Source organism: Camelus ferus, chromosome 15, assembly GCF_009834535.1.
Source record: "Camelus ferus isolate YT-003-E chromosome 15, BCGSAC_Cfer_1.0, whole genome shotgun sequence".
In the NCBI taxonomy this organism is placed as follows: domain Eukaryota; kingdom Metazoa; phylum Chordata; class Mammalia; order Artiodactyla; family Camelidae; genus Camelus; species Camelus ferus.
This window is the reverse complement of record NC_045710.1, coordinates 29,567,691-29,591,808: the sequence shown is the minus strand read 5'-3', so window position 1 is coordinate 29,591,808 and position 24,118 is coordinate 29,567,691.

Sequence of the window (24,118 nt, the reverse complement as noted above, 5' to 3'; positions counted from 1 at the left end):
AGTCTTGTTTGACAGCCTTGCACTGCTCAGCCTGCTAGTTTCTGTGCTGACCTGTTTATGATCTGTTCTTTCTTTCATTGCTCTGAGGAGAAGAGAGCCTGGCACACAGTCAGTGCTCAGAAGACATTTGTTGTTGAACATATAAATGGATAATTGGATGTGAGTGTGGTTTCAGCTTTCTTCACCATCCTGATTGCTTCCTTTGGATTATGCTCTGGTTGGTTTATGTCTTTAAAATTATGATTCCCAGGCCTGACTCTAATATTATGGATCTGATCCGACCATTGACAAGCAAAAATGGGATATTTCTTGAGAGTCTTAGGGAGCTTATAGTTCACATTTTTTTGTGTGTTGGAATTATTTTATAATACATTTTTTTAAAGGAGCAAAGTCTAAACCTTTTTTTTTAAACCAAACTCAGATGGTATTAATCTTGACATCTTCCCTGGACATCTTGTCTAAAGCTGTAAACCATCTTCCACCAGCATTCCCTATCTCCTTTTCTGTTTTATTTATTCTTAATACTCATCACTAAAATCCCATATGTTTTACTTATTTTTCTTGTTTGGTGTCTGTCTGACCACAGTAGAAAATAAGTTTTCTGCTGACAAGGAGTTTGCTATTTTTTTAAAAAAGACTGCTGCATTTCCTGTGCCTAAGGAGTGAGTAGCACAGAGCAGATGATCAATAAATGCATGAATGTATGAATAAATTAACCAGCTGAGTTTATTCACCCCAATATTGGCCAGATGTTAATTTCAAAATTATTTACATTATTTCTGAGAAGAAGAATTTTTAAAGAAAATCCATTTCCTCTTTCCCCCAGGCTGTATTTCTCAGTTTCCCCTGCTGTTCAGTGTAGCCAGTTAGCGGAACATGAGCTGAAGTTATGCCTCACTCCCACGTCTGCTCCAGTCAGTCTCCCTAACCGCATCCTCTCTGCCCTGCGCTCTCCTTTCTGAGACACGGGTGCCAGGACAACACTGAATGCATGTGTTGAGGCTGGCAGGGTCTCTAGTGTCTGGGACCCTGTACAATTTTGTGGAACCAAACAGGAAATACCTTGAACTGCTTATGTGAGGGAGAAGTTGAACTCCTATTGCACGAGAGCCTGCTATACATCTCTGGGTGTGTCTGTTGCAGCAGTTAGTTACATGTGTATTAATAAATACTCTTAACCTATTAAAGCAGTGATATGCAAAAATGGCTAAGACAGACGAAGGGCAATATTTTCATTATCATCTTTATTTTCCCTGCATCCTATCTTTGAGGCCCTCTGTTACACATGACAACTTGAGGAATGGGTTATTGACAACTAGGTCACACTGAAAGGATATCCTTAAAACCATTTATTCTCTCTTATAGGTGGCAGAAAGCAATATTCCTGCTTTAGCATTTCTTTCTCATCAGTGTGATTTATGGAAGCCCCTGAATTACTGGGATTGCAGGAACGTTTGGCTGTTCCCCAGGTGCCAATACGTTGTCTTTAAAGAATCGACAGCCTGACAGTTCCCCTCACACACGCCCTAATTTGCAAAGGCATGTGTAAGCACGGTGAACCCCAGATGCCCTTAGTGAAAAATCAAATCAGCGATCTGGTGTGTTCAGCAAACATAGATGGAGGAGTTTGGAGGCAGAATGGATGGAGCCCATTACAGCTGACACACACACTCCCCACCAGTGATCCTGCACAAACATGCAATGTTCAATCCATAATTCAGAGTATATTTATGTCTCTTCCTTTTTTTGTTTTCCGCAGTATCCCACGAGCTGGGCTGGTGCATATGATAGTTCCCAGTTTGTGGGGGAAGTGAGATTCAGAGGAATTAAGGAAAGCACCCTCTTTTGGGGTGGAAAACAAGCTCCTATGTGAGAAATGGGGCAGCATCATCAGATGGGGTGAGCTGGCACGTCCTGCATGAACATCCCCTGTCACCGGGAAAGAGGGATAGGACTAGGGTCAAAGCAGGGAAGAAATGGATGGGCTTTAGTGGGACACGAACATGCTGAAATCACAAACAGCCTTCATGTGTGCCTGTGTGCATTTTTTTGGAGGCAGAGTCCACAGCCTTAGACCAATTTTTGAAGGGGCTAAAAACCCTTGAGCGGCTAAGAACCACTGTTCAGCTGTCCTGGAGCTGTAGACTGTCTTGGGTTCTAGCTAAGCCACTGATATCCAAAGCCTTGCTGTGGGAAAACAGTGTTTTGTATAAGAGGAAAGGGGCACAGAATCTTCTTAGGCAGCATTTGTTTTCTGCCGTATGGATATTTACTTTACTGCACAAAACGGTATGAATACCCATTCCTATAATCCCAGAGAATTCCTTTGGCTCCACGGTGATCAGATTTACTATTTTGCCAAAGATAATAAAGACAAGCTTGCCATTTTAAGAAGAAAATGCTAAGCATTAACAAAATCCTGGGGAATCCCTCCCAGGTAAGGTGCACGGAACGCAGGAAGCTTTTATTTTGTACACTTCTGTTTATACAGTGGGAAGGTCGGCTTACCACGTTACTGAGGGGAGCCATAGTTGCTGGGGCGTTAGATAAGGGAAATAGGGTCTTAGGCAGTTCTTTTCTAAGCATTTCTTTGCTTAGAATTTCAGAGGGGTTGACAAGGTCATGCCTGCAACTCTGGCTCCAAACATGCCCGTCCTACGTACAGTTCACACATTTTCTGGACCAGATGCCTAACCAAGCGTAGACCATGGGTGAAGCCATCACCCTGGAAGGGCACTGTGCTCAAGGCGCAGCGTCTGTTGAGGGAGAGAGTGTGAGGGAAAAGAGGAATTGCCCCGAGAGTGGCTCTAAAATGGAGGAAATTATAAAGTTCACTTTCTTGTCTTGAAATGAAACATCAGGCCTGCTTGGGCACCAAGGGCAAACCCCGAAGCTGGCTGCTGACATCAGCTGGTTATTTGGGATTTTGGCTCTGGGAGTTGGCTCTAGGGGAGCTCCTTTTCTTAGCTTAGAAATGAAACAACTGAATTTTCAGCACCGTGTTGATTCGGGGAAGTCATTTTGGTTTGCGCCGCTTGGGGCTTCTGAGCACAGAATGTAATCAGACTGGCAGTGATGGGGTCAGGAACCCCAGGAGGCTGCCCCTTCTTGTCGAGTCTCTTGTCTACGTGTTTTAGTCAGAGATGAGAATTTCCTAGGTGTCATGCCAGGATTGCCGGCAACTTTATAGCAAGCAGCGACGGGGCCTCGTTTTCCACTCAGGATGTAAAAATAGGTTCAAGAAACTGAAGTGAAATGCAAAACGTGCAGGAAATATCTTCTTTATAGCTTACCCCCACCCCCCGCTCTTCCATCACTCTCTACCCACTGACTGTAAAAAAGCTCACTCAGCATTTACGTCTTTGCCTTTCTAGAACTTATCAACTCACGTTTCAGCTACAAATACATTACATGGCATTGCAGCCAGGTCTGAGCTTTCAAGCGTATTCTAAGTCTCGAGCTCTGTTGTTGGCCAGAGTTTTGCATGTTCTGCTGCAGATGAAAGGAAAGAGATTGGAATTCAAAATCCATTTGCCCAAAGAAGGTAGGTATGTCCATATGTGTGTTCGTATGAGATTTGGAACAAGGATTTGGAGACCCTAGAGACAGGATGGAAATAGACAGGGACACTCTCTGTGAGGCTCGGAGGACATGAATTTTAGTCCCAAATACCTCCCCCTTGCCCTGTGCTAGCTATATGACTTTGGCCAATTTAGTGAATCGTTTTGAGCCTCAATTTCTTCCACCTTTAAAATGGAAAGAGTGCATGTTTTGCCTGCCCTAGGATACTAGCAAGTATAAAATGCTTTCTAGTTTCAGAGATAAAATTTGAAAGAGTAGCTTACAGGGATCATAAGATGACACTGATTGTTCAATGTATCTCAAGTCCAGAGATACTAAAATGGGGAGGCAAAGGTGCGTCTTAGAATCAATAAAATTCCACGGAACCACTTATGCTTGGCATTGATGCTGTTCTTCCCAGGGGTCGTAAGGGACCATGACTAGGATGGGGTCTGTAACCCCAGCAGTGCCAGACAGTGACCTGATTACAGCTGTGAGCCGTGGGCTGAGGCCTTCCTCTCAGCCCCCTTGAGTCTCCTTGTACTGTTTGTGTGGGGCCAGTGCAGGGAGTTTCTCTCCCCCTGGGAATGACGTCCTCTTTTCTCTTGCCTGACGCTGGACCCCTATTCTGAGATGTCTTTGAGGCTAGAAGGGCCCAGAGAGGCTTATAAAACAGCATTCTCCTCAATGACAGTGTCAGCATCTTTTCTCTTTATCCATATAATCCCCTAGACATTCAGAGGGTCGAGATATATGCTGTTTATGATTCAAAATTCCCATCCCAGCTGCTGAAGAAGTGTGACCATCAGCCCATGTCTGGGTCAGTGTCCACCCCGTCTTACTTTGGGGGCTGATGGCTTCTGCAGCCTCCTCCCTCTCATTGCCTTCCAGGCCATTGCCTGAGACATCAGATACTGCCTCCTCTCCTGTTTCTGGTGTCCTGCTTTCCACACCTGTGCACTCAAACAATGACAGCTGATCAGAAGTAGAAGAGACTGAGGATCGGGGGATTGGAGGGGAGTAAGGAAGAGGATGGAGGGTGGGCTGAATCTCAGACTGAAGCCATCAGAGGGCTGAAGTGGGGAGAAGAAATCACAGGTTTTCTCTACAGCTTCTTCCCAAACAGTGTGGGTCTCCTGGGCTCTAGATCATCATCATAGTACTTTATACACATCACCGTAAATAAAGTGATTCTTTTGGCAAAAGGGCCGAGATAAATCTTCTACCCTATTCTCATTTGCAGCCCTGGCAGCCTGCCATGTATAATTTGGTATTTAAATCCTCCTGATTACAGCCACAATGATGACCTTTATGGGAATTAATGGCTGAATAAAGGCATGTCCTTTTGGGGAGCTTCATGGTAACGCATCTAATTCTAAGTTAGACCCAACTCACTGGCATTCTCGCCTGCTTAGAGACCACCTGGGGCCAGAGAGTCCTTTTCCCTTAAGCCATGGTTACTGTTGAAGAATTTGGGGTTCTGTTCTTGTCCAGAGCCTCCTTAGCTGTGTTCCTACTCAGATTTTCTGGGTCTTGACACTTTTCTTTTCCTTTGGTCTCTGCTTTTAATTTGATTCACTTATTTTGGTTGGAGACCAGCTTCACATACCATGGAGTTTATGGGCCACTCCCTGGTGGCTGCTCCTTAGGGTCTAGACGCAGCCTAATGCCTCAGCAACCTCCTCCCCACGCAGCGTGTCCTGGGTGCCCCCGGAGAACTGCATCCCAGGCTTTGATTTGTCCCTCTTCCCAGCCTCAGGCTGCTGCCCAGTCATAGTCTCCTGCTGTTGACCCTGGCTGAGTCTGTTCTAGCCCCTTCTTGCTGCTGCCCCTTGGGGATATGGAATGTCCCCACCACAGAGCACAGAGGCACTGAGGATGCATTCCCAGCCCATGCTGCCACCAGCTGATGCCACTATCGTCTCCCCCCTCTCCTCCCAAAGTAGCCAGTTCTGCCCTGGCTGGGGCGCCACCCAGCCTCCATAGTCATGGGTGCTATTCAGAGTCTTGCTCCCTTTTCTTATTCCAACCTGCTTCTGTTCATTGGACACCTGAATGGTGCCACAGCTGGCTGTAGAGTCAGACAGAATGGGGCTCAAATATTGGCACCACCAGTTATTTTACTGAAACTGGTTTCCCTACCTATAAAAATTGGGTATAGCAGTGCCCAATCCAGCATCCAGCATACAGTTCATGAGCAGTGACTATTAGCATTTTATTAACATAGGAAGGAGGACAGTTGTGGTTAAGTGCGTAGGTTTTAGGGCCAGACAGACTTGAGTTCTGACTTTCACCTTACTGCTTAACCAATGTCAGTTTCAGTTTCTGGCTCCTAGCCTAATGCTCTTGGCATTTCTCTGGGCTGCCTTTCCACAGCCTACTTTTCACGTTGGTAGATGGGGACTTCGCCAATTCCTTGGACAGACCATTGTAAACGGCTGGATCTGAATAAAGGGGTGATTATTATTGTAGGGGGGACGGCACGTGAGTGATCGATGGTCACTCAGTCCAGCCTCTTCCCAGAAGAATCCTTGCTCTACGTGGCTCCAGGAATCCTCAGCTTTCCTCGGCTCAGACTGTGTTTTGGAGAAGAGCTGGCACCAGGGTGGGAACTGACCCTTTAAGTGACAAAGAATGATGGAAAAGAAGATCTGGTGCTGGGGGTGGGACTGACTCCTTACTGATAAAGACTGATGGGAAAGTTAATAAGGTGGTTGGAAGAAAAAGGGCTCTTTCTCTCTGGACAAAGAAAGAGGGAAGAACCACCATTTGATCAGGCTGGAATAGAAGGAGTGAACTCATAGGATTTAGGAAATTTGCAACCAGACTGTCTCTTTGCTGGGAAAGCCAAGCCAGTGATTCAGCAGTTTTCTCAAGTCAGCAGGAGAAGGGCTGAGGGTGTCAGAGATCATGACTCTGAAGGGAGCAGGTTATCTTTTTTTTGGAGACTTGACTGCAGTCAGCCTAGAGAGAGAGGTTTAACACGGGTAATTGAAATTCACATATAATCCTAAATCCTCGTGGTCCGTAGTGGTGGCTACCTAGCCTCTCTCCTGTCATAAGTCTTTCATCAGAGCTGTTCAAAAGCAGCAGAAGTGATTGCTTTGATTTGAGCTTATTCCGTTTCCTCTGCCCACCTTGAGGGGAGCTGCAAATAAAGTAGGGAATGAGCTTAAAGGTGACCTGATGAAGCACGAGGGAGGAGCTACTTGGCCAGGGCCCTGGGGTCGGAGCTGGAAGAGCAGCCGCTGCCACAGAGAGGGCCAGGAGCGGCTCGTATACCTCCCGCCTGGCCCCAGAGGTACAAAGGCTCGTCTCTCCCTGGTTATTTGTGTCAGATGGGTTCCCATATGTGTGGGACTGTCGTGCTCGTTGTAAACCTTTTGAGAAGTGTTGCTATCTCATTGTAACACTCAGATTCCTGAAGTACCCTGCTTTAACTGCATCGTAATGCGAATTGTGTTTGGGATGGACTGGCGAGAATTGCCTGTTAAGAGCTTTTCTCTGAGCTCCCTTTAGAAGTAGAGAAATCACTTTTAAATGATCTTTTTATAAAACTCTGCATTTCCAATTATTCAGAGTCTATGAAATCTCCCTCGACTGCCCTGATGCCAATTTTTAGTCTTCTAAGAAATTTTGATAGCTCCAAAACTGTTAACTCTCAAACCTTGGGTTTTTTGTTTTTTTTTTTTGAATAACCATGTAATTTCTCCACAAAATGATAGAATTTTGCAGAAATTCTGGGTGTGTTTCCTGGCTTTCCCAAAAGGCCTTTCTTCACCAGGGGAACCACCTTAGAGAGGGGGGGCCTGCAAGATGATGGAGAGGGCCAGCCCCAGAGCTCTACAGGAGCAAAGGAAGCGGAAATACCTGCCAAAACATAAAAACCAAAGTTAACAGGACAAGAAGCCCGGATTAGAAACTCACTGTGCTGAGTCCCACGGGGCTGGGAACTTGCTATTTGGATGATTTTGCTGTGAAAGTTTCAAAGACTCCAGGGGATTCATTAAAAGTTGGGGCACTGAAACCTTTGACTGTTTGCAGCATTGTCCTTGACGAAAGCAGATTTGTCTTTTAAAATATCTAGAACTTGTGCTTAATGTTCTTTACTGACTTAAATCAGGCAAGGAGGCAGTAAATCAGATTATCATCATCCTCGGGCAGGAGAGCAATCTGGAATGGTAATTTTCCAGCTGAAATTACTGGAAGTTTCTTTTCAGTTTGTTTTTTTAAAGGGAGAGAATAAAAAAGGAGGAAAGCCAAAGGTAAGAGGGTGTTTTTTTCTTCCCCCAGGAAAGCGTATATTCCAGTTTTCCATTCTTGTTACTTGCTGAGTATAATTTATTGTCCCTTATATTTCCTCTAAAATATAAAACTCCAGAGGACCCCTTTCAGTGGAGCAAGGGATTTTGTCCCCGTGTGGAGTATGGACTGTGGGGATTTGTTATAGGGATATTAGCCGCCTGGTAATCAGAGAAGAGATTTCCACGTGGCAGAGTGAATGTAAAAGCGTCGTGTTTCATAGCTTCTTAACTGTGGCTCTGTTGGAAAATATCTTCATTGGTTTATTTATCTTTTAACTAACACATGGGGTTTTGGCAAATATATTTGCCTTTTCCCTCTTTAATTGTAAGGTGGAATTTTCTTTCCATTTAGTAGGGCTAGTAGATATTTTCCTGCTCCCAGGAGACTTGTCTCTCCCTGTGTACAGCGTGATACGTGCTATCCTTTACAAACTCATCCTGCTCAGAAGACTGGCGTTGAGCAGTTTCTCTGGTGGTGCGGGTACCTCAGAGAGGAGACCTGCTCAAGTCAAGGGCCTGGAGTTGGGTGCAGAGAGACCCGGACTCACACTGGCACTGATGCTCACTAGCTCTGTGGTCTTGCAGCCCGAGTGCTCGGAGCTTCAGCTTTTCACTTATAGACACGGAGCAATGGCATTGGCCTTGACGAATGCTCGCGAGACTGAAAGCGTGCATATGTGAAGTGCCCACCATGGTGTCTGACTGGTTAGTCTGTGACGTCATGGCTATGGAATTGGCCCAATCCAGCAGCACTTTCCGGCCTATTCTCCCCCAACGACCTGATTTTGTGAAACTGCTGACTGAAGTTGGAGGGAAGAAAAAAAAATAAGTCTATGATGAATGGCGAGATCGCGCATCCAGGATGCCAAGCCCCTTCAAAGAACCTGAAGTATCAACTCCACTCCCTTTTGTGGGAAACACGGCAGGAGTTTTAAACACAGGCTCTGAAGCCTTCCCTGGAATTGCAGGAGTTGCGGGCTAATTATAGTGTCAGAGGGGTGCCTCTTGAATAACGGTTGCATTCTGTAATGACTGTTGGGACAATTAATTGGTATAACTTTGTGAGCCTTCCATGCATGGCCTTTCCTCAGCAGAGACAAACTTGATTAGTTTGGACATATCATCATAGTTTGGTACTTAAACAGGACGGGCTTCATAACGCTCATGTTCATGGTTCTCATTTTCTTCCTCTTGAATTTTTTTAACTTTTAATTATTTAAAGACCTGAAAATTCTTATAAAAATTTATAGAGAATCTTGAGGCTCTAGGTTTTGATCATTTATGTGTTATAATTAATGGATAGAATTTTATCCCTCATAGAGGGGACATAGCTGTGCAAACGCCGTCAACTTCTGTTTCTTACCGCCAGGCTCTTCCTGGGCTTAAGTATTTGAGTCAAGACCAGTGCTACATTGTATCACACTGATACCAGGGGCAGATTTATGTAGGGAAGAGAGCACTGGAATTAGGGTGACCGACTGGTATTGATTTGTCTGGGACTTTTCCTGCTTTTGCCCTGAAAGTCCAATATCCTGGGAACCCTCTCGGACTTAGGCAAACAGAGACAATTTGCCCAGGCTGTCCTGCTTTAAAAAAAAAATGGAAAGTTTCATGTCTTAGGAATCTTGGGAAAACTAGAGAGGTTAGTCATCCCTGACTGGACTGGGACTGTAGGGACCTGAGTTCTAGTCCTTGCTCTGGTCCCACGTAGCCATGTGATAATAGCCAAGTCACCTTGTTGAAAAAATGAGGGTGTGGATCATATAATCCCAACAGTCCCTATCCTTGCTGACATTTTGGCTTAAGAGCAGCTTATTATTGGAATTTACCCTTTGTGTCTTTCCCTCAGGGTTTTCTTTTCTTCCCAGAAGCCAGTATCCAATTCGTTCTGAAAGGTCACAGAAATGAATTCAGGGTAAGAATGATCAGAATACTTCTGGATCACTTCTCAGCTATGGAGGTAGATGATGCTGATGAATACTGGGAGGCTGGAGTCAGCAGGTGCTGCTCTTGTTGATATTACAGACCAAACACCCAATGCACGTATCCTGTGTTTCAAGGTCAGGGAGGTAATAGGCTGGGATTTCTGTTTTATCTAATATGGTGTATTTCCCCACCAGTGAGGTTGAAGCCTTGGTTGTAACTCTGGAATCAAACCTATTTCTAAATTGGAACAAATGTTGCCAAGCCAGGATCAACTGTGCATATAGAGTTGGGGTGACACTGATGCTTTCTGGTCACTTGGAGTTAGGAGTGTTGGTTCCCAGTGGACCAGTGATCATCCAGTGTAGCAATAACTTCCCAGTTGATCAGAATGTGCTTGGGATCCAGGTATAAATAAGACACGGCCCCGCCCTCTGGAAGCACATGGTCTTCGTGAGGGGCGTGGAATAGTGATTAATTACTAAACACAATATGGTGAGTTCTGTAATGGAAGTGTAAGCCAAGTGACGTGAATGAGAGAAGGAGCAAGCGGTTGATTCCACTGTTCTGCTGCGTATGCCGATGGCACCCCTGCTGGCTCATGCAAGTACGTCCATAGCCCAAAGGTGTGTTATTTGGGGTGGGACCAAGATGCCCCAAAGCTGTGTTTCTCCAGTTTCTTCTTTGGATATAACAAGATAGAGTGTCATTACTATTATTGTTACTGTTCAAGGCAAAAACAAAGATGATAAGAATGATTTGAGTTTCCCTTGAGTTTCCCTGAAATCTCATACCCAGCTTACTTACTTAAAAGCTTTCAGCCTACTAGCTGGTAAAACAGTATGTGCACATATTGTAAATATGTCTTTTAAAATCCAATTACTCCCTGCAACAGGAGGCAGCAGAGAAATTTGGCTTCTGTCGTTTTGAACCGTCATTCAATTTTTAAATAACAGTAAAATAATGACTCCAACATGAAGTTCCTAGTTAAGTGAGCACCAGCGTAGTCCCATGGTTAATGGTGTAACATTTTTTGGCATAAAGTGATATAGGATGCTTGCTTCTAGCACCTTACATTAAGGAAAACTTGACTTTTGTGTTTAATAATGAGAAGTTTGGAACTGGAACAAGGGGCATTTCATATATTTTGCTGATTTATCTTCATAACATCCTTGAGAGAAGGGAGGAAAAGGTATTGCGCTGTGTGTTTTATAGACTACGAAATTGGGGTCCAGTACAGGTAAAGGCCTTGCCCAAGAATGTAGAGCCAGTTAAAGAAAAGGCTTTTCCCTTAGCCCATGTCTCCTTACCTAATGTTCTGTCACAACAGGCTGTACTCTTTTGCTGTGTCATCAAGATATCTCAGGAAATCACATTTTCTGATGAAAAAGTTCACTCGCACTGCTAGAAACTCAAGGATAGTGGATCCGTGGGGGCCACTTCTCCAGATGTTGTTATAGCTGAGATCACACTATTTTCAAATTTTTATAGCAGCCTTCCTCAGGTCTTCAATCCCCCACAGTGAAGGTGCTAGAGGGGTCAGACTCCTTGAAAAAAGAATGTTTGGCTCCAAACCAAGTTTCATGCTACAGCAGTGCAAGTTGTCACAAAGCCCCAGCCCACTTCATTAAAGTTGGAAGCAGCCAGGAATCACTGTGTTAGACAGTGACCTGAGTATGACAGCTGAGAAGCGGTGGGAACAAGGGGTCAGAGAATACAGGACCTGGCTCTTCCTGCTAAATCTACCACAAATTTGCTGAGTGATAGTGCACCTCAAGGTCCTCCTACCTATTTATAAAATGACGGGCTAGGCTGTACTGTCCAATGTGGTAGCTATTTAAATTAATTAAAATTTAGTGACATTAAAATTTTAGTTCCTCAGTTGCACTAGCCACATCTCAAGTGCTCAATAGCCACATGTGATTAGCGGCTGCCATAAGGAACAGTGTAGACATAACACGTGTCCATCATTGCAGAAAGTTTCATTAGCGAGACCGTACCAGTGGTTTCCCAAATGTGTTTCAGTAAGTCTCCCGGGTTCCTTAGACGTCCCTTAGACCTCTGAGAAGAGCTAAGAGAGAGCCCAGCAAGCAGGTGGGGCTCTGAGCATCCTGCCTTCATTTTTATCTGTTTTAAATAAAATGGATATTGTATTTTGAAATACCTTAGAATTTAGGTTCTGGAGTGGCCATCTGGTGACAGCGAGGGCCTGACCTTAGCTCCTGAGTAGAAAAGAATTCGGCTCCTTGCTTTAGGGAGCCTGGCTGGGAAGCTGGCTGAAAGTGGGAGGGGGCGAGCTGGTGTGGGTGGCCATGTTGCTGAGGCTGCAGGATAGGACATTGGGGTCAGGACTGTAGGGGAATCACTGCTAAACTTTAGGGGCCCTGCAGGGTTGATGAGAGCTGAGGTGGGGCCAAGAGAGAAGAGGGACCCCGGGCCTGACCAGACTGAAAAAGAATAATATGTGAATTATATCTGCTGTAGACTGTCAGCAGCGGAAGCCAGTGGAATGCCCAGGGTGGGGTTGTGGGTTTGAACAACCATATTTCATGTGGACCCAGTCCAATACACATCCAAGAACTAGCACAAGGTGATGGTGGGGAGTGGGGACTTCTCTTGTCCGCATCCCAACCTCCAGTGCCTGACGGCCACATGTGCTCCCAGTACCCAGACTTCCATCTTGGAGAGGGACCTGGGGAGGGAGAGAAAACCAGAAAGGCTGAGTCAGTCAAAATGAGACTGAGTTTACTAAATTGAAACTCATTTGTCCATTTGTCCATTTCTCTCCCCATCTATCCAATGTGGTGTCTGAACTTTGAGGGATGGGTTTGGTGGTCTGAGGGTTTTAAAAAATCAGATCCATTACAGAAAATTTTAAAAAGTTATTTCTTCTTTGCGCTGAGTATAGTGTAAGTAATTTTTTGGCCCCGAACCTTATATATATTGGCAGTCAATTAAGATTTCACTTGGAAAAAAGAATCACTTACATATTATTATATATAAAATAGGTAAACAAAAAGGACCTACTGTATAGCACAGGGAGCTATATTTAATCTCTTGTAATGAGTTGTAATAAAAAGGAATCTGAAAATAACTATATATATGTATAACTGAATCACTTGTAAATTGACTACACTTTAATAAAAACATAAGAATTAAAAAAAATCACTTACTAAAATAACGCTGAAAGTCATTGGACAAGATAATCTCTACAGTTTATCTGAATCTTTATGAATTGAATTATCTGAATCTTTATGATTATTTTATTCTAAGATGCTAGGAAAGCAGTATAGCCACCAGTCAACATATCAACCATTCAGCCAACAGGTGTTCTGGGCCAAATGTATTATCCAAGGAGATAATATGCTGCTTGGGATTGTGTATAGACTTGGTCTTGATGCAAAATGTATTTCTTACTGTGTTTCATGTTCAAAGAAGTTAGAAATACTTGTCTACATGGGGAGGCGAGATACATACGTGTAACTGGAGCTTTCCTCGTTATCACCCTCTTATAGGTAACTGTTTACATCAGCAATTCCAACTGAAAGTTCACTCGGGTTTCATCTATTGACATAGAGTCTTGGGTTCAAGGTCCTGATGAGGCTTGATTGTTCTTCCTGACCTTGGATTTTTCCCAATAAAATTCCCCTTTCCACGCATTTTCTTTTTGCATGTGCATGTTTGAAGAGATTTATATTGCTTACAACCAAAAATGCCTTTAATAGGATAAGAAGGGAAATCCTGGGAGCAGAGAGAAAATTTGAAAGGCTTGCATGAAATGGTAAAGCACTGAGAGTGGAACTGAGAGCCAGTCTCCTCTTCATCCTGTTTAAGGTGCTCTGAATCTAGCCTCATGTTTGCCACCATGTTTTTCTCTGTCCTCATCCTGCCCCCTGAGCTCCAGTGAGGATCCTCTTCATGGTCTCCATATGCCTCACCAATTCCCACCTCAATCTGACCCTCCAATTTATGTGAATCCTTCAACTTTGTCCAATTTCTGCTTCTTCCTCAAAGGTCACCTCCCTACCAACCTCTGAATTCCTTGGAGAAGCAGCACTGATGGTGGTTCAAATCCTGGTTCTGCCAGTTACTAGCTGTGCAATTTTGGGCAAATTACATGAAGTGTGTGCCTTGGTTTTCTCATCTGTGAAGTGGGGTAATTACTGCATCTACCTCTTACGATTGGTCTGAGGATTAAGTGCTAGGAACCATGCCTGGCATGGTGAGCACAGTTTGCTGTCATCAGTCTTGCATTTGCCTCTCTCATTATTAATTGCTTATTGTATGTTTAGTCATGGCTCCTTGTCCCTTTCTCCTTTACTACTTGGTTCTAAGCTTCTCCCATTTATTTGTTAGTAATATGGCTTCTCTGTCTATAATTTCACATTTTCACAGAATCCAGCTACTTCTCTTTTTGGTAACTGAGATGGTATTTGCTTAGCTTCAGCCTTTGACTCTACTCTCATTGTCCATGGTTTTGCACAGATTTGCAGCTCTGGGGCTCTGATAACACTTGCAGTTTCTCTTGGTATCTTGGAATCAATCAATCTGGGTCAGGGTCTTGAACAAATGTAAAGTCACCCTTATGGGATCTCACTGTCTTCTTATCCATCCCTGGCTTCCATTCTTTATTAGTGATATGTGTTCTACTCTGCAGAGGCAGCATCATTTTCTTAGCAGCAAACAGGAAAGCCAAACAGGATTTGAGGAATTCTGCCTTCTTTCTGTAATTGAGTAATGTATTTTCCAACTTGGGGATTGCACCTGTTCCTTTGTTGTACTTAGGTTAAAGTGCCTTTATGGTGGTCGCTGTCATATTGAACAGGCTTCCCTTATACCTTGTGAATCTGAGCCATGCAGCTGAACCACTGCGACATGCCTGTGCTTTCTCCAGGACTTGTCTGCCTGACTCTGGCTTTCTCTCTTTAGCTCCTACCCACCCATGGAGCTATGTGCTTTGGCTTTCGTGTTTTGCTTGGTTCAGGATCTGTTTGTTTGGTTGGTTTTTCGTTTTGTTTTGTCCCCCTGGCCTTCTTTATTCCTAGGGTCTATTCAGGGTTCAGATGCCCAATCCCCCTTGGAAATGTGTCCTGATTCAGAAGACCTTTGATCCTGGTGTGGCCTGGGTTTCTTGCGGAGATAGAAATAAACTGCATCTTGGAACGTGGTGGGTGGGATACTGATTGAACCCTGTGTTAATCAGGTTAAGACCATATGACATTATAAAGCTGATCTTGGGCTCTGCTTACTGTGATTTGAGCCTTTCTTTAGGGAAAAGTCAGGAAGACATTATGAGAAGGCAGTTTCCAATTCGACATTATGTCAGAAACCTTTCTTATAAGCTGCTTTCTAAGGCAGTAAGTCCCATGTAGCTGGAAGTGTTCAAACCACTCAAACCAGAGCAGACGATCTTCTGTTTAGGATATTGGAATAAGATTGGATGGAAGATTAGAGCCAGAAGGCCACTGAGTTCCCTGCTCTACAGAAGATTAACCTTGAGTTTACCTTTTTTAACCTGAAAGGCATGTCTTGGTGCCTAGCCCAGCACCCAGGACGTTCTGGGTTTGGAGCGATGCTCTTTGTAGAGTGTACATTTTCAAAGCTTAAAGGTCCATGCCTTCTGTTCCAGGCTCACTTCCCCCTTGAGGCTCATTTTAAAAAGAAAAAAAAAATTTTTTTAGTACAGGTACTGGAAATTGAATCCAAGACCCCACACTTGCTAAGCATGCACTCTACCACTGAGTTATGAGGCTCCAGACATAGTAGACTGTTTCTACTTCCTTAAATTTGTTCTGTTCTCTCTTACTTCCTTATTTTTGAACTTGTATCTTCATGTTTGTGGAGTTTGTCCTCCCCTTCCTTTTTTCATTTGGCTAACTCTCGACGTGACCATTGGGGTAGTCTGACCTTGGTGTCCCTCAGTGTCCTTCAGTGCACCCTGGGCTTACCTCATGGACCCACAGGACCCACTGCATGACGCTATAATCCTCTCCTTGTCTCTCCCGTATGAAATGCCCTCTTCCTGGGGCCCAAGGACTGTGTCAAATGCCTTTTTGTTTCTTCCAATACCCATCAGCGCTTGGCAGACTAGGGTTCAAATCGATGGTTGCCAAGTAAGTGAAATGAGCTGTGACTGTGGGTTCCAAGCCTTTTAGACCTAATGTGTTTCTGTTCTCTGATTTATTTTTGTCTCTGATCCTTCCTTTATGGGGCTGAATTACAAAGAATCTCAGGAGGAAAAAATAAATGATGATATAAGAAAAATTGCCTAAGTTCCTTGGAGGCACCAAACCACCCAGCATCTCTTTTTCAGCCAATACTAACAAGAGACAGAGAGATTGAGCTGTGCTGGGCAATCCTTATCTACTTTTTAGTGTGACTTGGCAGAATTAGATTATTCTTCTCTTGCCCTTCAGGGAGTAGTTGGATGCCTAAAATTCAAACCAGTACTTTTTTCCAGATATCGGATCTGGAAAAATTTTTGTCAAAACAATGAAGTGGTGCAGGGGGTAATCACTCAGTGGGCACTGGAACTTTCTCTGGGCATCAGTTTAATTAACCAAGTTTGTTGTAAAGCTGTACTTTGGGTCCTTTCATGCATGTGTAGCATTCCTGAACCAAATTTATGGAAATGTATTGGGGCAGTGAGCATTTAAAGAACTTCAGGGAATAAGTCAGAATTGAAAGTTCCAAACAAGTGTAATTATTATTGCATGCATGTTGAGTTCAAACCCTTGGCCCTCCCGGGAACAGGCTGACTTCACAGAGCGCCTTATTAATTAGAGCAAAAACGAATGTGCTGCCTGAGTAGTTCTCGCCTCTCTTTGGGCTAACCTTGGGGGACTCACGTCAGCTTTCTGGACCTCACTTTCCTCAGCTGAAAAATTAGGGCTTTGTTCATATTTAGGATCTCTCCCTTTTAAAAAAATCTGTAAATAAGGCATAAACATCTGCTTTTCCTCTTTCTGAAGACCTGTACCTGAAAAGTAGCTTTGTGGCTGAGATGATAAACTTATTAAACATAATTTATTTATGCAGTGAATGTTCATTGAACACTTACTATGTGGAAGTCACTGAGTTTATAGCCAAGTCCTTGTTCTTAGGAAGTATGGAGTCTAGAATCGGACTTGGCAAACTTCTTCTGTAGAAGGCCAGATAGTAAATATTTTGGGCTTTTCAGACTGGTGTCTGTGGTAACTACTCAACTCTGCCTTTGTGAGGGGAAGGGACCCACAGGTACTACGCAGATGAGTGGCTATGATCACTATGTAAATGATCACTATTTACAAAAACAGAGGGTGGGCCTGATTTGGCCCATGGGCTGGAGGTTGTAGACCTCTGACCCAGAAGGTGGAGACGTTTAGTAAATAACATCAAAAAATGAGTATGGAAGATTTAAGGAGTGATAAGCATCAATTTCCCTGAGCTGTAAGATCAAGTAGAGACACAACATTCACTGACAACTCAATGTTTATGATCAATACCATCTCATTTTGCACAGGTTTAAATATTGGCTAGGTGTTCCCTATGTCATGGAGCCTAAGCATACTAATTAAAAAAAAAAGAACTTTGACTTTAATAAGAAACAAAATGAAGGTGAGGAAAGCTGTGAGTGCCAACACGTAATTAATCACCACAATGGGGTGCAGGCTTTGTCGTGCTAGCATTTAGGGCAGCTTGTCTGAATCAGGTTGAGGATGGGGGATTCATGACCTGTCCTAAATTGCAGGTTGAAGGGCTGCTGAGGGCAGACAGATTTCCACAGAGATTGGTCATTCTGAAATGATGATTTAAATGTATGGCATTTGGTGACATGTAATTGATCAATAATGTGCTTACAATTTCTGCTTTCCTTCTATTCACTCAGTCTTCTATTTCTTTTGTTTTTGCTTTTGTTTTTTAAACACAAACCAGTTTTTTTTTTTTTAAATGGAAGTACTGGGGATTGAACCTAGGACCTCATGCATGCTAAACATGCACTTTACCACTGAGCTATACCCACCCCCACACTCAATCTTCATTTATACAGATTTTCTGTAATTGGAAAATGAGTCAGAACCAAGAAAATAGGTTTAATCATTTAAAAATGCATTTTGGAAAAATCTAAATGCATCTCTCTTTTGTTGCCAACGCAGAGACAAAAAAAAAAAAAAAAAAAAGAAGAAGAAGAAGAATAAGGAAAAAATGGGCTCATTTGTTTTGTGGCGCCAGGCTTCTTAAAAAAACAACAGAGATTTAACGATACTCCTTTGTGGAGAAGTTTATTTGCAGACCTGTCCAAGAGACTTACTATTAGCAAAGAAAACAATTCTACTACCCGGTGATGATTTTGCTGCTCTGTGGCTGCAGTGGCGAAACTGCCTTCCTCTGCAGTCATTTTCAGTTGTTTGCTTTTGTGGCGAGCTGGTCTGATGCAGAGGAAGGCTGGTGAGTCCTTGGCTGTGCTTTCCTCTGTGGTCTTTTCCTGAAACTTCTTCTGCATCAGGCCTGCTAGGCTGATGGAGGAAAAAAAATAAAGACCCCATCAATGATGTGTTTGGACAAAGAGGAAATGACATTTAGACCCACTGTGGAGCAGGCCCTAGCAAGCAGATATATAATATTTCACTCCAAGAGAATTAGCAGCAATATTTTTTTAAAAACTTGAAGTACAGTCAGTTACAACGTGTCAATTTCTAGTGTAAAGCACAACGTCCCAGGAGAAGTAGCAGCAGGATTTTTGGATGCATGTGAAGGACAGATGACTGGACCCCATCATCATGTATAGACCTATGTAATACACATTGAGTCTCGTCCTTTCCTTTTGCACCAGTGGTCAACAGCAGACCACCTGGGGATGCTGGGCAGCTTGTTAAAGAATCCTAAGGCAAAGGGGAAAAGAAATGGATATTTGTTGATTGCCTACTACGGGGGCATTTTTATAGACTTAATCTCACTTAATCTTGAAACACCCTATGTGTAGGAATTATTATACCATTCACCTTAGGCGGAAATCAAAGCTCAGAGAAGCTAAGGAGGTTAAATAACTTGTTCCAAGTCATGTACCCAGTAAGTAACTGACCAAGGGTTTAACTGCAGCTGGGACTCCATAGCTTCTTTCTACTCTACACTGTTTCAAAATGGTTGAATCAGAAATAGCCAAGCTATTTTGCTAGCAATTCAAAGAGAGAAATAGAATTGCAACCTAGTACAAATTGAAATCTAGTACAAAGCTTTCCATTCATAGGCAGGGAAGGTAAGGGCCCCATGCAGTGGTTCTTAATTTTGGGGTACGTTGGAATCATATGGGAAGTTTGGAAAAAATCCTGGAGCTTGTGTCTCTTCCCCACTGATTCTGATTTGATTGCCCTGTGGTGTGACTGGGACATGGGGATTTTTTAAAAGGTCCCCAGGTGATTCTGATGTGCAGCCAGCCAGGGCTAAGAACCACAGGCATAGAGAGGTTACATGATGGGATAAAGGTGAACATCGTCTTGCAGGCTCATCTGGATGTGGTTCATGGGGGGACTTAAAAAATACAGATAAATATTTCCGAGACAGAAAAGAGATAATCTTTGGAGTTTGCAGTTACAACAGCTTTTTGTCCAAATCACAGTAAATTTCATGGCTTACCATGAATCCCAGTGCCAGACTACGTCCCTTAGGGACATATAGAGTGTGGTTCTAAAGCATTTTAACTATGAATTTGGGATCTAACATTTGAGATTTTGCTTTAGGAAGAAAGCATAATACTCCAATAACAAAAATGATGGAATGTACAATTTCAGAAAGGCCAAGAATAAATGACACCAAGCCTGGAAATTATTTTCCTGGATTTTTAATTCTGGGAGAAATTCCTAATTTAATAGAATGTAAGTGTGGATGGAATCTTAGGGTAAGGGTATAGGGGAAAATTTTATATGAATTCAGTGAGTATAAGAAAAACCTGATACACTGGTTCCCGTTACATGGTTTTGTTTAGCTCAGCTGGAAGAGATGACAGCTATGAAAACCAGTTGTCCTTGGATTGGTGGCAGTGACTGGTGCTTTTCAAGAAGAATAGGTTTTAGACTAGGAGCCAGTGATGTGGGCGTTTACAGTATATAACGCATATTTACATACATCCAATGAGGGAGTGATTGCAAAATGGCCCTATATCTTCACTCTTCCACTTATACATGCGCTTTGAAATGTGATTTTGGAGTCTTTTCCCCCAGCCCTTGAATCTAGGCTGGTCTTGTGATTTATGGAGCTAACTGATGTCGTGCCAGTTCTGGCCCCCGGGCACAAGAGGACTTGCATGCTTTCTCTGCCTCTGTAATGGGAACAAACCTGGGCTTGCCTGTTGGAGGTGAGAGGCCACGTGGAGCAGAGTTAGCTGTCCCAGGGATGTCACACTACATCAGCCAGCAACCCGCTGACCACCAGGCACATGTTCAGACCAGTAAAACCGTCCCATCAAGTTCAGCCAAGGGCAGCAGACTGCCTAGCCTTCTCATGGACCCAGGAGAAATAACAAGTTAAGTTACTGTGGCAAAAGACTGCAGTTACGCATTCTCATGTGACTATAGAAGGCATTCTAATAACCCCTTTCCAGATGAAGAGACTGAGGTTCTGAGAGGTTACATTTAGGAGGTGCCCCGCCATCGTGGAAAGGATGGGTTTCAAATTATACACAGGCTTTCAAACCTGGGGAAACCCTTGGTTCTGATACCTACTAGTTGTAAAACCTTGGGATGATTAAGTTTTAATCTGTTTCTCCATCTATAAAGAGAGGATAATAAGTTCTTGCTTATTAAATTGCTGTGAGGATTAAAGGAGACAATCTATACTCTGTGTAAAGGGCTGAGATCATTGTAAGTTCTCGGTAAGTTACAGCTGTGATGATGGTGATGAGAATTGCTCAAGATCACATGGCCAGGAGGGGTCAGGGACATGAATTCAAGTCTTGTGATTCCTAATTCAGCAAACTTTCTGTCTCCTTTCCCCGCCTCCTCTATTTCCTTTTCTTCTCTTCATTTCTCTTTCCTGCCCTTACCTCCTCTGATGTGTTCTAAGGGCTTATTTTATGTTTTCAAGCTACCATCAGATTTACCATATTTTAAAAAACCTTGCTTTGTCCTTGGAGTGTCTCCTCACCTTGCATAAAGATTATTCGCTACCAACAATGCTTTTTATATTTTGTGCTGCTCTCAACTGCCCACCTCTGTATATTCGCGAGTACAGGTTTATTCCTGCATTTCCACTTTATTGCAATAAAATGAACTCCTTGGAATAAACATTTTTGTCCTTGCTTTAAATGTTGTGCCAATTTGTTTATTATTTCTCCACATTCAGATGATTTCTCGTCCCGAACTCCTAGAAACCAGTGAGCAAAGATGTTTTGCCGCACATGGCCCAGGTGTATGGGCGGTCAGTGAACAGCACTGACTTGTGGGTTAATTCTGTGCAGAAGAAAAACAGTGCATCTCAGAGTCCCACTGTCTAAAATCTTGGAGAGAAAGGAAACATATATCAAGATTATTTGTGGAAGCCATTATTCAGTACTGCTGGCTTCATCAAAATGTCTTTTAGCTAAAATTTGGAAGCCTACTATTAATCAAGTTGCCTTGGGAAAGATCACTACTTCCCTCAGGATCCTGCTTTTAGCATCAAAAAGCAGATGTTTTGCTAGATAAGAAACAAGCATTTTAAACAGCAACATACAGAGTTTAGTCAGCAAGAAACACCAAGTTTAATTTACAGTCATGGCTGTTTTTTTCCCTCCTGGAATTATTAACTCCAATGATGCTAACGAGAACTAGTCCTTAGCCTTCTGAGGTTGCTAGTCTTTTTATTTGAGATCAGGGTATTCTATCATTTCTAGTATTAACCATCAAAAGCCTGATGATTCAACCTGTGGTCTTCTGAGTAACTATGTATGTATGTATACCATATGATTTTCATATAATCATATACCCAGATTTTTAAAAAATCAGTAATTGTGGATCTTTAAGCATAATTTTTGATACTCATACCTCTGGAAGTACGGCTACAATACTTTCACTTTCTATCCATTTCTCTTTGTAAATTAACATTGCTATCCCCTTAGGTGGCACAACTGAATGAGATTTTAAGTTAAAAATGACATAAATGGAATATTCTGGGTTTGTTTGTTATGAGAAACTGGTGGCTAGTAAAACAATCTACTTGAAGAAAGAGAAACAAAGCACTGACTTAGGTTGTGGTTTAAGACCCATTTTTCTGTTTTTGTTTTTTTGCCTTTCCTGCATAATTGTTAAACCAAGGACACTCATGGCACAGAGCTGGAGGTGTGGCTTGGTAAATAATCACTGTTGGTTTTTTTTTTTTTTTTTTAATAGCAGAGAGATTTAAGTGCAATGAAATCCTGAGATCTGAGCATTGGTTGGTACGTGGATGTCACTTAGGACTTATATTCAATAATGGAGCCTTTACGGCATTCCATCAGACAGCCATACTCTCTGTTGGAACCCTCCTAGTGAGGGGGCACTCATCACTTGAAGAGGCAGTGTATCCTTTATGGCATCACACATTTTGTTATAAAAGTTGTAATTAGCTACTTAATTCCATTCTCCACGAAGCACTGTTGCTGGTTTGGGCACCAGCACCAAAGATACTCAGAATCTGAAAGGAGGCCCAAGGGTAGAAATTCAAGGCTATTCTGTGCCTACCATTTATAGTCCTGTTGGCTGTCGTGCTATCGCCATCTGGTACTTTTTTCTTTCTGTTAAGTGACTGGGAGGACATCATAGAGTCTACCCATATTTTAGTTTTTTTTCCTAGAATGTTCCTGTTGACCTAGAACTCAGCAGCATAGTTGGACATACAGAGCGCTGTTCTCCAAATTTAACCGTAGAATGGGAGCTGAGAGTGAGGTGGTGGTTCTCTGTGTGTGGTTGGGCTTGGCTTGGTATTAGCCAAGTTTGGTGTATCCAGAACTTTCTCTTCATCGGCTTTTAAAAAACTTCTTCCTGGGTGAGGTGAAGCCACAGATTCAGAGGTTTATCTCTCAGAATATCAGTGGTAAAGGCTTTTTTTTTTTTTTTTTTTGGTGCCAGCTGCTCATGAGCTTTCTTCATAAAGCTACGAAAATGTATACTTATACATGAATTCTGGGATAACCATTTGAACCTTTAGAAGTTATAGAAGGAAGTCTGAGAACCTTACCATTGTATATGTTAACTTTTTTCTTTGTGTTAGAGACTTGCTAGATATTAGTAAAGCCCATTTGCTTTTCCTAGGTGCACAGAAAGTTTGCTTTTCCCATTATCCCTTGCATTTGGTTTGGGGCCAAGTACCTGGGTTTTGTTCAGTGAAATATGGTTGGAAGCACGGTGTGCTATTTGTAGGCCTGGTCATAAAACCCACTGTGTAATCTTTTACATTCACCTTCCCTTTCTGGGAAGGCCGTGTGTTGGGATGACAGTATCAAAAGATACAAGGAGACAATCTCTGAGTCACTTAGTCCAGTTTTCAATTCTTCCATAATTATTTTTTACATCAAAGTTGTTATCATTTGAAAAGAAAAATTTGGGGGGGAGACATAATTGGGTTTGTTTATTTATTTATTTATTTATTTATTTACTTATTTTTGATGGAGGTACTGGGGATTGAACCTAGGACCTTGTGCATGCTAAACACACACTCTGCCACTGAGCTGTACCCTCCCCCCCATTTTAATTATGCAATTAAAATAAAAAGAAACCTTCCCTATTTCTTTACCTTATTACATAGGTATTTTAATTTTGTAAGTGGAATAGGAAAGAAAAAATCATGGTAAGTTGGCAATTTTAAAATAATGAAGTAACTCTAAAGGAAATGACTGTATGTAAGAGATACAGGATCAAGGAAAAAACTTAAAAAATTTAATATTCAGACGTTGGACAAATGAAACACTGACAAATTGCCGTTCAAAAATCATTTTGATTTGAATGTTTCTAAAACTTGATTATATGCTCCAATGTTAAAAATCAATCCCTTTTTTAAATGCTGAAACAAATGATTCCTGAAGGGTCCAGTTTGTTTTCCAGTGTAGCTTAAAATCGAAAGGAAAATGTTGGTGCAGTAAAGCATGTTCTACTGTAATAGAATTTTCCTCTCCATTTACTACAGTGACATTGCTTGAATGGAGGGGTATGAACAGCCATATACAATATATTATTTTTCTAAGTCTTAATAAAAATATCATACATTTTTTTCACCAGCTTTAAGATTGATATGCCCCGATCAATATGACACAAATCTTATTGAGAAATCACAGGCAAAACACAAGCTAAGCACACTTTCAGTTTAGAGAACAGTGTGTCCTGGTGAACAGTTTGTAATGACTA